Consider the following 12821-nt stretch of genomic DNA (forward strand, 5'->3'; position numbering starts at 1 on the left):
TACACCATGTTATCTCTTTCCTTTTGGTTTAGTAAGGAAACAAGATGTATGGATTCACTGTCTCTTTGTTCCTCTCACAAGTTTGTGTTCTATTAGCTATTTTCAGTGAAACTTGATAAAGATAGAGTGGCATCAAAGAGATTTTCTGTTAACCCTTCTGCAAAAGGAGGCAGCTGGGCAGGGAGAAGAAAACCAGCCTGGTGTGGTGGGAGGTGTCCCTGCCATGGCAGGGGGTTGGGGTGAGATGATTTTTAAGGTCCTTTCCCACCCAAACCCTCCTGGGACTGATTTTGTGGCGTCTTTTGTTACCAGACACCAGAACCTGCACAAGGCCGTGGAGCTGATGGAGATTTATGAAGGCTCATGAAGGAACAGTTCCTGTGGACAACAAGATAAAGAGCATTTTTAGGCAGGTATGACATATTTCTACTGCTGTTGCCTCTGCAGAGGAATCCAACGCTATCTTGCCAATTTGGTGTCTGCTATTGCTCTGTGTTTTGAACTTATCTCTGAAATATTCCAATGTTCTCACTTTGGTCATTTCTGCCTTTTCCTGAGTTTGAAACCTTCCTTTGTGGAACTCCTACATGCAATCAGGGGAAATTTGCTTCTGATTTTGGTGGGAAGAGAGACCTGAGGACAGTGAGAATTTATAGAATTCCAATTTTGTCACACATCAGGGCTGTGTGGTGCCCAGCCCACTGAGGGAATGTAGAAACACAAAGCAAGAGATGACGGAAAAGCAAATCCTGTTCGGGTATTGCAGCTCCATAGGAATCAGGATTTAAGTCTGAATGTTCTACCAGACAATTAAATCCAAACCTTGTTAAATCTAAATGCACCTACAGAGGGTTACTGATCATCCTGATACAAATATTTTGTGGAAACTGCAGAAGGCGAAGACTTCCTGGGAAAACTCCTCTTTAAAGATCTGAAATCCTTGGGGATGTTGGCATCTCAAAACCCAGAGCCCTTCAGCTTTGCAGCTTTCCAAGCTGGGAAATCCAGAGGCAATTCTGCAGCTTGTTTCAACCTGAGGAAGGGATGAGAAAATAAGGTTTTACACTCTTCACTCTTGAGGGGTTGATCTGCTGCTTCCCAGGAACAACCTCAGAGCACCCCAGTCATCATTTTCCCTTTGTGCCCGGGGGCTGGAGTTCTGTTCCAGAGTAATCCACGGGCACAGACCACGCTGCCTTGTTTTATCCTCTGACAGCACACAGAGCTCTGTTGTCTCGCTGCCTCTGAAGGGATTTCTCTGCTGGCCACAAAGAAATGACTTTGCAAGCAGTGGTTTTATCTCCACCCCGCTGCCTCTCGTTTTCTTGGGCTCCAGGATTTCTCCTGCATTGATTCTGTTTTTCCTACCATGCTCTGCTGGCTTGGACAGGTTCCCCACTCCAAATACTGAACCTGAAAAAAAACCAACAAAACCACCAAAAAAAGCCCACCCTGCAAGGCACTGATTTGACATTGTGAAATTTGTTGTGTTTAATGGGTTTTCTGTAAGAGGGGGTTGTTGAAGGCTTTCTGTCTCTTGGTTTTCCTACAAAATCGTGGAGTTCAAATGCTGCTGGAGCAACAGCCTCAATCAGAGAGAAGCTTTTTATTTTCAGGGCTATGGAGGGAGCCTTCTGAGTAGCCTTAATCACGTACATAAAGGTTTTTAGGATTTCTTTTGTGTGGTATTTTATGTGTCAAGCACTGCAGACAGCCCCATTGCTGAGATTCAAGACGGATCACGGCGCAGAGTTGAAATGAGAAATTTGAATCTTTATGGAAGATGTAAAGAGACCTGGAACGTAAGAAAATGGGGCATGTTATTAACTGATGCATTAATGAGGGTTTGTATTTTCAGCATAGCACCTGTTTATTCTGCAGCACTGGAGTCCACGGGTGCAACATTCCCAAAGTGAATACCTGGGTTGTTCCTGCTCTTGTTGCAGCCTGATTACTCTGGGGTAAATGCACCACTGCAGGTAGATTCTTTTTTTTTTATTATTATTGTGAAACAGCCATCTGTGTTTTTAAAGCCCTGATGAGGCTCTGAAAAGCCAAGCAGCATCAACTGCTTACAACAGCCCAATTTTGATAACTTTAGAATCAGAGCATTCAGAAATAATCTCTGGCAATGAGTGGAACTCGATTGTGTGGTGCGATGGGAGGCTCGTGTGCTGATTGGCTCTGTGTGCTCTCCTCAAGCTTCTTTTTCCCTCTGCTTGCCAAATTTAGGTATCAGATAAAAGATTTTAAAATTGTGCCCTAGGCCCCACTTTGGTGGTCTTAATTATTTACTGCCTCCTTGCACACAGCCTTCCCCACTTAAGTAATTGCACTAACAAATTACAGTATTAAAGTGTCTGTCTAAACAATCTGTAGGTGCAGCCTGATATTTAGATGCTTAAAGTGCTGCTCTGAAATGCACAGTTTATTGTGCATGCGAAATTACACTTGAAAAGGAGGAGTGCTCCTGAAAAACCAGGGTCATTTGTGCAAATTTATCCAGTGGTTGGAACCAGGGTAACTTTGCATAATTACAGAGAAGTGCTGTGCTGGAAGCCAGGGTAACTTCACCAGGGTCTGTGATACCTGTCAGGTGGAAAAAGATGTATTACAGCCTTTGACTCTTAAAAAATACACCTCTAAGTGATGCCTTGTCTTGATCCTGCCTCTTTCCTGGGATTCAGGAGAGAGTGGTGGCTGCAGACATTAATTTTACACTGGGCACTGCTATTTCCTCTCATTGCTTTCACTTCTGGGAAGCACTTGAGGTGCTAACCCAGCTGAGGGAAATGAAGGGCCTTGCCCAGGGTGACACCCACAGTCAGGGACAAACTCAGGCAAGGAGCATGGATTTGCATTTTTACCTCAATTACTGCTTTGGAAAAACGGGTCTTTATCCTGTGTCCCTGTCCAGGATCCTGTCCAGCACTGCAGGAAGGTGTGAAGTCTTTGCTGGAGGCTCTAAAAAGTGAAGGGTGGAATCCTTCAACCGACTTTGCTTGTCCTCAGATGTAATCTGGGTCTGGCAGAAGGAGGAGAGTCCAGAAGGTGATGATTCCACGGCCAGGGAGTGCCTGGTGGCTCCCTGGAAGCCCCCCTGTATCTCTGGGGGCACTGGGGATGGGTGGCTCAGGACCCACGCCCAGCTCAGCTCAGTGGAGCAGATAAATTGACCCTCACCCTGAGGACAGAACACAGGGTATAGAACATGGAATACAGAATACAGAACACAGAATACAGAGTGCAGAATACAGAGTGCAGAATACAGAACATTCTGCAGTCTGTATTCTGTGTTCTGTGTACTTTGCTCTGTGTTCTGCATTCTGTATTCTGGTTTGTATTCTGTATTCTGCATTCTGTATTCTGTGTTCTGTGTTCTGCATTCTGTATTCTGTGTTTTGTATTCTGTATTCTGTGTTCTGTGTTCTTCATTCTGTATTCCATGTTCCGTGTTCTGTGTTCTGTATTCTGTGTTCTGTGTTCTGTACTCTTTGCTCTGTGTTCTGTATTCTATGTTTTGTATTCTGTATTCTGTGTTTTGTATTCTGTATTCTGTGTTCTGTATTCTGCATTCTGTATTCTGTGTTTTGTGTTCTGTGTTCTGCATTCTGTATTCCATGTTCTGTGTTCTGTATTCTGTGTTTTATATTCTATATTCTGCATTCTGCATTCTGTATTCTGTATTCTGTATTCTGTATTCTGTATTCTGTATTCTATATTCTGTATTCTGTATTCTGTATTCTGTGTTCTGTATTCTGCATTCTGTATTCTCTGTTCTGTGTTTTGTGTTCTGTGTTCTGCATTCTGTATTCCATGTTCTGTATTCTGTATTCTGTATTCTGTGTTCTGTGTTCTGCATTCTGTATTCCATGTTCTGTATTCTGTATTCTGTGTTCTGTGTTCTGCTTTCTGTATTCCATGTTCTGTGTTCTGCATTCTGTGTTCTGTGTTCACACAACCTCTCCTCTCATTGAAGAAGAATGTGAAAACAATGGTAATATTTATAAACACAATCTCCTTGTTTACATGAGAGAGTATGAGGAGATGCACACTTCTACTTTAATATGAACGCTCAGAAAAGCAGGAGAATCTCCTGGTGACACTCAGTGCCTCTCCCTTTGTCGAGGCAGGGCAGACTCAGTGCATGCGGTGTCGTGTCACCCATGCAGTGACACAGGACAGAGCTCGAGCTGGTGTCCTGCATCCTGCTGGAAGGATGTGCTCCCTCCTTTGGGGACGCCTTTGCAGGTGGGATTTAGATGGGGACATCTTCCTGTCCATGCTGGAACCAGGCCTGGCTGAAGGGCAGCAGAGACCTCAGCACACTAAAAACGAGCACAGATACAGCATCAGGTAGTGAGGGCTTCTATTTTGGGGAAGAGGGGGGATAATTGCAGCAGAAATTGTGGAGATTTATCTTTAATTGAAGTATCTTGATACAGATCTGTGAGTAAGTGAGGGGATAGTACAGAAAAGAGGTGAGAATATAGCAAGAGCTGTTTTTCCATCTGATTTGGTATTCTCAACAGTGATGTTTGAAAGCATTTGCATTGCACGTGTCCTTAATGTTCACAGTGAGATAACAGAACCAGAGGGATCTGATCAAAGCACAGCCCTGTGCCTCCCATTCTGAAAGCAGCAAAATATTCCAGAAAAAAAAAATAAAATAAAGAGAGAGCTCAGGCAGGTGTATAGAAGCGAATTCACAGCAGATATGTGATGGCTGGGAGGAGATAGTGCAGAGGAAAGAGGTAAAAATGGGAGCTGTGGGTTTCAGCTTTTGGTCAGGTTGGATGGCAGACACTCTCTTTGCACTTAGTTAAGTCCAGCAGGGGAAGTGTTTGTCCATCTCTTGCAGGTGAGAGATGCCTGTAAACAAATCAGTGAGGGGAAAGGAAGAGGGGAGGAGAGGACATGTTCCTGCATTTAGAGAGGGATATCACAGCACGGGCTGTGTGTGTTTGCAGCCCTTTGGGGAAGCAGAGAGGACAGGCAGGTGATGGTGAACTGTGATTCCTTTTCCCAGCCAGTCCATCTTCTGCACAGCTTCTCCAAGGATTTCTGGGTAAAGAAACGGAGGAAAGACCAGTTCAGCTCTAAATTCAAATCCTCAGAGTCTAAACAATATTGATATTTTTAATATAGATGGGGGTTTCATGCTGGATATTTCCTATGAGTTCTTTCTCTTTCAGGATAAATACCAAATTACCCAACAAAGTTCAAAGATGTAGCAGTCTGGTGTTTTGGCATCATGAGTTTGGTAACAGATTTAATTTGTTTATTCACAACACCATGACAAAATTCAAATAATTCAAAAAATTTAAAGTCAGTGAAATTAAAACTTATTAATGAGGCAAGTGTCCTTGTTGAGAGCAGAGACTTGCTTTGTCTGTGGAAGGCACTCCTGTTTTCTGAGCTTGTCAGTGCTGCAGGAGCTGCAGGGCTGAGTGAAGGAAGATGACACCACCCGAGGCACTGAAATGTTGTCTTTGCAGGCTACTGAAGCTGAGATAGATTAGACTGATCCCAAGAATAAAGCACTGCATGGGGAGCCAAGGGGCATCACTTCATTTCCCAGCCCTGAGACAGTTTTGTCCAACTGTCTCAGGCAAATCATTTAATGTCTGAGTCTATTTTCCCCTCTGTAGATTTGCAGGAGTGCTTTTCCACCTCATTGTGGGGCTGGTTTGATTTCTGAACATCTTAACAGGAGCAAGGTAAAGTATACAGTATGGAAAACTTGTTTTAAGAAATGTCACTTCATCAATAAGGGCCATGAGGAAATATTACTGCCTCAGGGGATTTCTGATGGAAGAACTGTGCTTTATTCCTCAGAATTTTTATAATAATGTTGACATGTTTGAAACTGAAAGGTGCAACTCAGCTGAAATCAAGGGAGCTCTCCCAAGAACTGATTTATTCAAATTGTTTGAAAAATGAGACACTTGTGGAGTGGTGACTGAGAGATCAGGAAATATTGTGGAAATCAATCCGAGGCACACAGCACAGAACTCCTGAAATGTGTGTCCTGAAACTCCTGTGTCCCGGGTGTTTCGGGTTTCCTTGAGTTGGTTTTTTTACTGTAACCTGCATGGAATCATCCCAAATATTTTCCTTCTTGCCTGGGAGGGCAGTCCAAGCGTCCCACCAGCCATTTCTGAGCATCCATTTCCCCAGGCTGACACTTGAGGTTCCCAGGCTGGTTCCCAGAATGAAATGGGGACAGAACCCTTGGGTTGGGGACAGAACCTTTGGCTTGGGGACAGCTGCAGCTCCCGGGGTGGCACTGCCTGGCTTGGCAAAGTAGGGCAGGGCTCTGCCTGCTGTGCTGCCCCAAACCGCCAGCAAAGGCAGGAAAATAAATGAATTCCAAAGTCTGTTTGGAAACCTTGTGGGGCTGCCACTCTCCCTTGTCTCCCTGCAATAAGGAAAGTCTTTAACTTTTTTAATTGCTTCCATTTTTTTTCTCCTTGATGGTGACATTTCTTCCCCAAGTGGCTCCAATGGTGGTTCATTTATCATTTTTCCCCTTTCCCAAGCCCATGTGACTTTGTTTTCCTTAATTTTATTTAACTGATTATAACTAATTGGCTCTTGCTTCAGGGAATAGAGGTTTCTGAGCCTGGTCTTAATTTATTTTTGGTGAAGTCTTTTTCTTCCAGTCTAGGCCTGAGCTACAAGGTTATACTTTTAATAAAAAAAAAGTGCTAAATGGAAAGATGCCTTACCACAGACTCAGTCTATGGCCTTGGAAGGCACTGGGAACTCACCTGAATATCCATTAATTCTTCTCTCTGCTTTTAATTTCACCATGCCTTGGATGCAAGCACAGTCAGAGTTCCTGTGAGTCAGGCTTTTAGATTTTATCTGCAAAAACATTTCTTTCCTTTCCTTTCTGGAGTGTGCATATGTTGTATTGAAATCTAGGAACAAGGCACAGTTGCTTACTCCAAGGCTTCATCTCCACAGCACAATAGCAGCTTTGCTCTTTTAAAAGGGAAGGAAAACAGATTTCCTTGGCAGTGAAAATAATTTCAGTTCAATCTCTGGCATGTGGATAATTATATTTATTTTCTTATGTAAAATACTTGGAGACCCTTGAGAGAAAATACTGTTTATGTAAGAGATGCATTTAAAAAACACTGAGGGGTTTTTTGCATTATGACTATACCAGAGCATCCCAGGAAAATTTTGTGGTGACAGGGAATTTCTGGATGTGCTCCTCATACTTGGATCCCTTCCCCTCCCCACACAATCTCTGCCACATTTTCTGCTCTGGGTTTTAGAGGACTCCAAGTCATCCCTTTATTCTGAACAGATCACGATGGAGCTGCCAGCAGATCTGTTTATTATTTTTGGTATTCCATGGTTTGTGTGCATGAACCCGAAGGGGTGAGGGGCATTTCTCAGCAGCACAGCCCCATTTCCATCTCCCTCTCTGCTGCTGGTGATCATCACAGCATCCTCTGCAGATTAAGAACAGACTGTGCAGGAGCCCTTGCTACACCATGAAAGCTGAGGGAATCTCAATTCTATTTTATTTTATTTTATTTTATTTTGGTCCAGGCGTTGTGCTTTGCCCAAGAGCACCATCTTCTGGCTCTCTGCTTGTGGGAGCTGAGTTCTGCTGCGAGGGGAAGGAGGTGAGGGAAATTCAAGGCTGGTAAAGCTGTGTCTGCTGGGACATTCGCTGCCATTCCCTGTTTGGGCACTGTTAAAGCACCGTATCATCTCATGGGAAGAGATAAAATGGAGAATTCCTTCTGGAAACTCTTGGAGACCTCCAGTGCTGCACTTGTCACTCCCCATCTCTGACAGAATTACAAGATCTATTGCATGGATCTCATTAGAAAATGCCCACTGAAGTCTTTTCAAAGAGATTTCTTTTTTTTCAAAACTTCCATGTCTCTCTTCCTAAAAATGCATCCACCATGTTTCTGAATAAAATCAATGAGAATGTAATGCAGCCATCTTTTTTCTCTCTCCCTCTCTCTCTTTTTTTTTCTGTAGTTTCCCTTGAGAAACCAACATTTCACCACCATGAGCCTGGGAGAATAGTGCTGAAGTTGAACATGGAAAACATTGTTCAGCAGGACTCACTTTGGGTCTCACACACTGTAAATGAGGTCATATATTCAAAAGGGATCCAAATGCTGAGGTTTCTGAGTAGGATTTGTATTGTGTTCTTGACAGGCAGTGTTTATGCCTGTGTAAAAAAGGTTCCTTGCAGATTAAAGTTACAGTAACTGCTACAGCCAGCTTCTGGGTCTATTTTTAATCTGCATAATGAGCTGCTCGATATCCTTTGATTATAGCAGGGATTCAGATTCAATTTGAAGAACGTGTCTGTGTGTGAATGTGCTGCACGAGCTGCAAATCTATTCTTTACAGCAGACACAGGGTTTGTCTTCATTGCTTTTTAATCTAGTCCAGTCTGGTCCCTGTTGCAGCTCAGTGTGACACCACCTGGCAGATCCTACACCTGTGTGAAAGCCACGAGCAGAAGTTTAAAATTGTGATGTTTTGCTTTATTTTAGCAAATATCCTTTTGAGACATTGAAGCTGCAGGATGAACGTTCCTGCAAAACCTCCCAATATGCCTCTGTTCACTCATCCCCTACTCAATATCACATGTAAATGGGAAAAAAAAGAAGATAATTCCAACTTTGGGCCTGAAGGTTGAGCATCCACCAGCAGGATCTGGGCTGAGATCATTGGAACAGCAGCACCTCAGTTTCATACTGGTTGAAATATATTTCATTTTAAAGAGACAGGAGTGACTGTTACTTAAATTCGTGTTTGGATCCTAAACATCCCAGAGGAGAATGGAGATATTTGGAAATAGATTTAGCCTACACCAGACCCCTGAATGTGTGTGAATATTGAGATTATTTTAACCCCTTTTGTTTTATCATCCTGAAATATCTTTCCCCTTTCATTTTTCTTCAGGGTGCCAAGGATTTGGAGAGATATGGAGTTAGTGGAAGAAGAGAGGAGAAGCAAGGATTTTGCCTGGATGTCACACGGCCTGGAGGCCTCAAAATGACAGGGAGCAGTTTGTCTGTCCTTGAGGAGCTGTCCCTGGAGGCAGGAGGGAGGACCACTGGTGACCTCTGTCCTTACAGGTCTGCTGCTTCTCTCCATGTTATTTCTGACTGTTTTGCAATTGTATGGCAAAAGTACTTGTGTTCCTCATGATGAGAGTATTTACAAGACCAGCATTTGTGATGCTTTTAAACCTGAGATTATTTAGTATTCTAATTTTAGAGCTGTTCCCTTCTCTCTTCCATGAAAACCTGGTGGTAGCAATTGTAAACTGGCTCCAGCTTCAACTCAGAGAATTTAAAACAGTATGAAACTGATTTTTTAAAATAAGAAATTATTCTTTTTCTCTATGTTGCCTTTCATGCAGGCATATTCTGCACTGTGAGCATTGAACACCTCATAGATTAAAGCTCCTCACAAGGTCACAGCTTCCACCTGAAGGAAATTTGGGAAAATAGAAAAAGGGTATCATGAGGTAATGGTTTCAATTGCAGACTCATAAAATGGGAGAAGTGTTTGTGTGGCTGATACCCTGCACTGGGCTTGCTGCACAATGTCAGCCCTCTGCTCTGTGTCTGTCCTTTTGCAAAACAGGTTTCGTGCAGGGAAAGCTCTCAGCTCCAAGTGCTGGAGAAATTTGTCTCCTGTAGTACAGCTGCTCTGGGAGATTCCTCCTCCTCTTGTTTTCTCACCAGTCTCTCTCAGATCTTGTTTTTAATGAGGTTTCTTGCTCCAGAGAGTTACCACAGAAGGCCATTGGTCTGAACCTCTTCACTCCAGAAGAATACATGAATAATTCAAGCCCATTAGCATTCATCCACCTCCCACTGAGGCTGTTGCCCAAATGAACTGACTCCTATCCTTTTAACCACCTTCCTAACTACCTTTTTTCCCTTCTTCTTTTTCTCTTTTACACCCCACCTCCCCTTCTTGTTGTAAAACCACCCATCCGTACCAGCTGCCTCTTCCATGGGGTTCCACAGGGAATGATGGCAGCTGCAGTGGAGACCTTGACACAGAAATAGAAATAGGTCACTGCCCAACAGGCCAGCCTCAAATCCTGCTCTGAGGATTCATCAAAATCTCTCAGAAGAGATTTTGGCCAGGGGGATGTCCCAGCAGTGTTGTGCATTCCTCTGGATTGGAAACTTCCCAGCAACAGGACAGCAGGGAGCAACTCAGGGACCTTCCCCTCAGAAAGCACCGGCCTCTGTCCACTAAAACAAATATTTCTGGTCAAGGTCTCTGCCTGTGTTAGCTCCCCTCTGTTGTGGGACAAGAACACGCTGTCATCTCGAGCAGGGGAGCTCTGAACTCAAGGGATGCTGGTGATGGGAGACACTTCTTTGTTTGTGGAAGTTTCTCAAGAGGTCACTGTCAATTATCGCTTTGCTGTGGCACCACTCATTTCTTGGTAAGAATATGCTAAAGCCATTCCTGAGTTCCTGGTGAGGATGTTCCCATTTCTGGCCTGGGACACCCCAGTGGAGAGACTTTGGCTCTGTTTCTTGTCTTCACCACCCCCTGTGCCACTCACTCCACAGCAAACCTGTGCAAAATGCAAACACTTTTTTGCTTTTTCTCACTTTCACCTTTGGCACTTTGTTCCTTTGGAATTTTCTTAGCTTTCTGATTATTCACTTTCTTGGAGTCAAGATTGTCACACTTCTAACAGTCTCTTAATGTAAAAATAGCTCTGTTTACTGAACTGTAGTTTTTTGTTTACATTTCTTTTTTGGAGGAGGAGAAGAACTAACTGACTGTCTGTTTGACCAGTGTGGTTGCAGGGGTCGTGATCCCATCCACCAATCCACAACCGATGCCAAAAATGTATAAATATGAAAGAAAGTAAAGTTCTGCCCGTTCTTTCCATCTGGAACATCTGTGAGTTGTGTGGTTCTTTCCTGTCCAGCTGCATCACACCTTCCTGTCTCGGTGGTGTTCATTTTCCTGAGTGACTTTATCCTGCAGGGGCCCCAATTAGCAATGTTTTAATCCAACAGAATTAGCTCCAGGCTGCTGAATTCCTGTCGTGTATCCTCTGAAAGGCCAGCCCCAGGCTGTCCTTGCCGGATCGGGTGTGAATGGGCACAGAAAGGTGAACTATTCTGTATTCTATCACTTATCCCCTTGGGCAGGGCAGTCTTCCCCTGTAAAGCTGAACTTTAAATATGATAGTTATTAAGGCTTGCCCAGGCTTGAGATTTAGCTCATATAAATTCTGACAGGAACAAATGACTCTAAATTGTGACCAAATCTTTCTTTCTCCCCATTCCCTTGCCCTTCCAGGTCTGCTGCTCGAAGAGGAGACTGAATCAGAACAGCTGGGGAAGATAAACAGCTGCTTTAAAACAAAGTTACCCTGATCTCTTCCTGATGTAAAAATTTACTGCAATCTGCCATGCTGCAGCTGAAAGCAAGATGCTTGTGACAGAAACTTTTCTACTTTAAATTGGCTTTTAAAGCAGGTAGCAAGTGGAGGGGAGTGGAGCATGGCAAGCTGCACGCAGAGCTCAGGGGAGAGGGACACATGGTGGAATTCAGTTCCCTGGGTCAAAGCTCCAGCAGATAACACAAGAAAGTGTTGATGGAAAAGCAGGTGGACCAAGACAGATCGGTGAAACGTGCTAGGAAGCAGCTGGATCTGGGAATTAAGGACAGCAGGCAGCAGGGACTCTGGGAATTATTTCTGATTGTGCTATTGAATCATTTCCCCACTTGGTCCCTGCTCTGCCCCACCTTTTTCTTTTTCCCATTCATGTGGTGATCGCCAAAGAGCAGCATCTGATGCCTGCAGTTTTAGCTTTGATGTATTTCAGGTTCTGTGCTGCTTAGGTGTGGTTCTGAGCCTTGTATTAAGTGTCACTCAGCTCTCTTCACAGGGTAGGTAGAAAAAACAAATCCTTTCTTGCTGAGGACTAAGAACAACTTTCAGGCCCAAAAGAACAAACAAGGGAGGCTGGAGGGAGGAACAAGAAGGATGGGACCTCACAGCCTAGAGCTGGAACTGGACAATTAAACCCCAATATGCAAATGGACCAAAACTTATTAAAGTGTGAGAGCTCATGACGAGTCAGTCATTTTGTGACTATTTTGGGTCCACCTTGGGTGTAGCCCTGGCCAGGCTCTTGTCCTGCCCAAGGTGTATCCTTTAACACCTTTCAATAAATCTCTGCTTTATTCTCTGGCTCTGTCCAGTCCCCTGTTCCAGCTCAGCCTTCCCAAGGCATCACAACAGTGGGTGCTGCAAAATGGGATTAATGGAAGGTCTGACTTGGCTCAAACTCAGGTCAGAGAACTGCAGTGGCAGCTGAAAGCAGGGGCAGGGCTGGGGGTCTGGTTTTTGGGGTGGGAGGGGTCCCTGCCAGCCCCCCAGCCCATGCCAGCCCTTCTCCTGGCAGGAGGCAGCGTCTCTCAGGGCAGTTTGGGGCTCTCAGCAGTGCCAGCCCCAGGCAGGGGAGGGCAGCCCTGCTCGGGGCAGCCTGCAGAGCACATTTGTTAGTTAAATTTGTCAGCTCAGTTCAATCAGCTCAGAGAGATCTCTGACGTTCAGGGGGTGCAGCTTTCTTACACATTCAAGGACTGTTCTCAAGGACTGTGCATTCAGCACCCAGCCTGCCAGGGCTCCGATCTCACTGGGGATCTGCACGAAGTAACTAAACACAGTTTTAGAGAGGTTGAAACAACATGTCCTTTGGCTGGAGATAATGGAGCTGTGCCCCAGCCTCTCTCGGTCAATGGGCCCCCTGAAAACCCTCGTGATGCTGCAGAGG

At 44.4% G+C, this 12821-nt stretch overlaps 1 long non-coding RNA gene across 1 annotated transcript; it reads left to right on the top strand.

Annotated features, from left to right (window-relative positions):
- Nucleotides 1-319: 319 nt before the first annotated feature.
- On the top strand, nt 320-12198 carry LOC134557696 (uncharacterized). Its single transcript, XR_010082131.1, has 3 exons — nt 320-413; nt 8953-9128; nt 9416-12198. It is a non-coding gene; the product is annotated as an uncharacterized LOC134557696 (long non-coding RNA).
- Nucleotides 12199-12821: the final 623 nt, after the last annotated feature.

This window comes from Prinia subflava, chromosome 13 (assembly GCF_021018805.1).
Source record: "Prinia subflava isolate CZ2003 ecotype Zambia chromosome 13, Cam_Psub_1.2, whole genome shotgun sequence".
In the NCBI taxonomy this organism is placed as follows: Eukaryota; Metazoa; Chordata; class Aves; order Passeriformes; family Cisticolidae; genus Prinia; species Prinia subflava.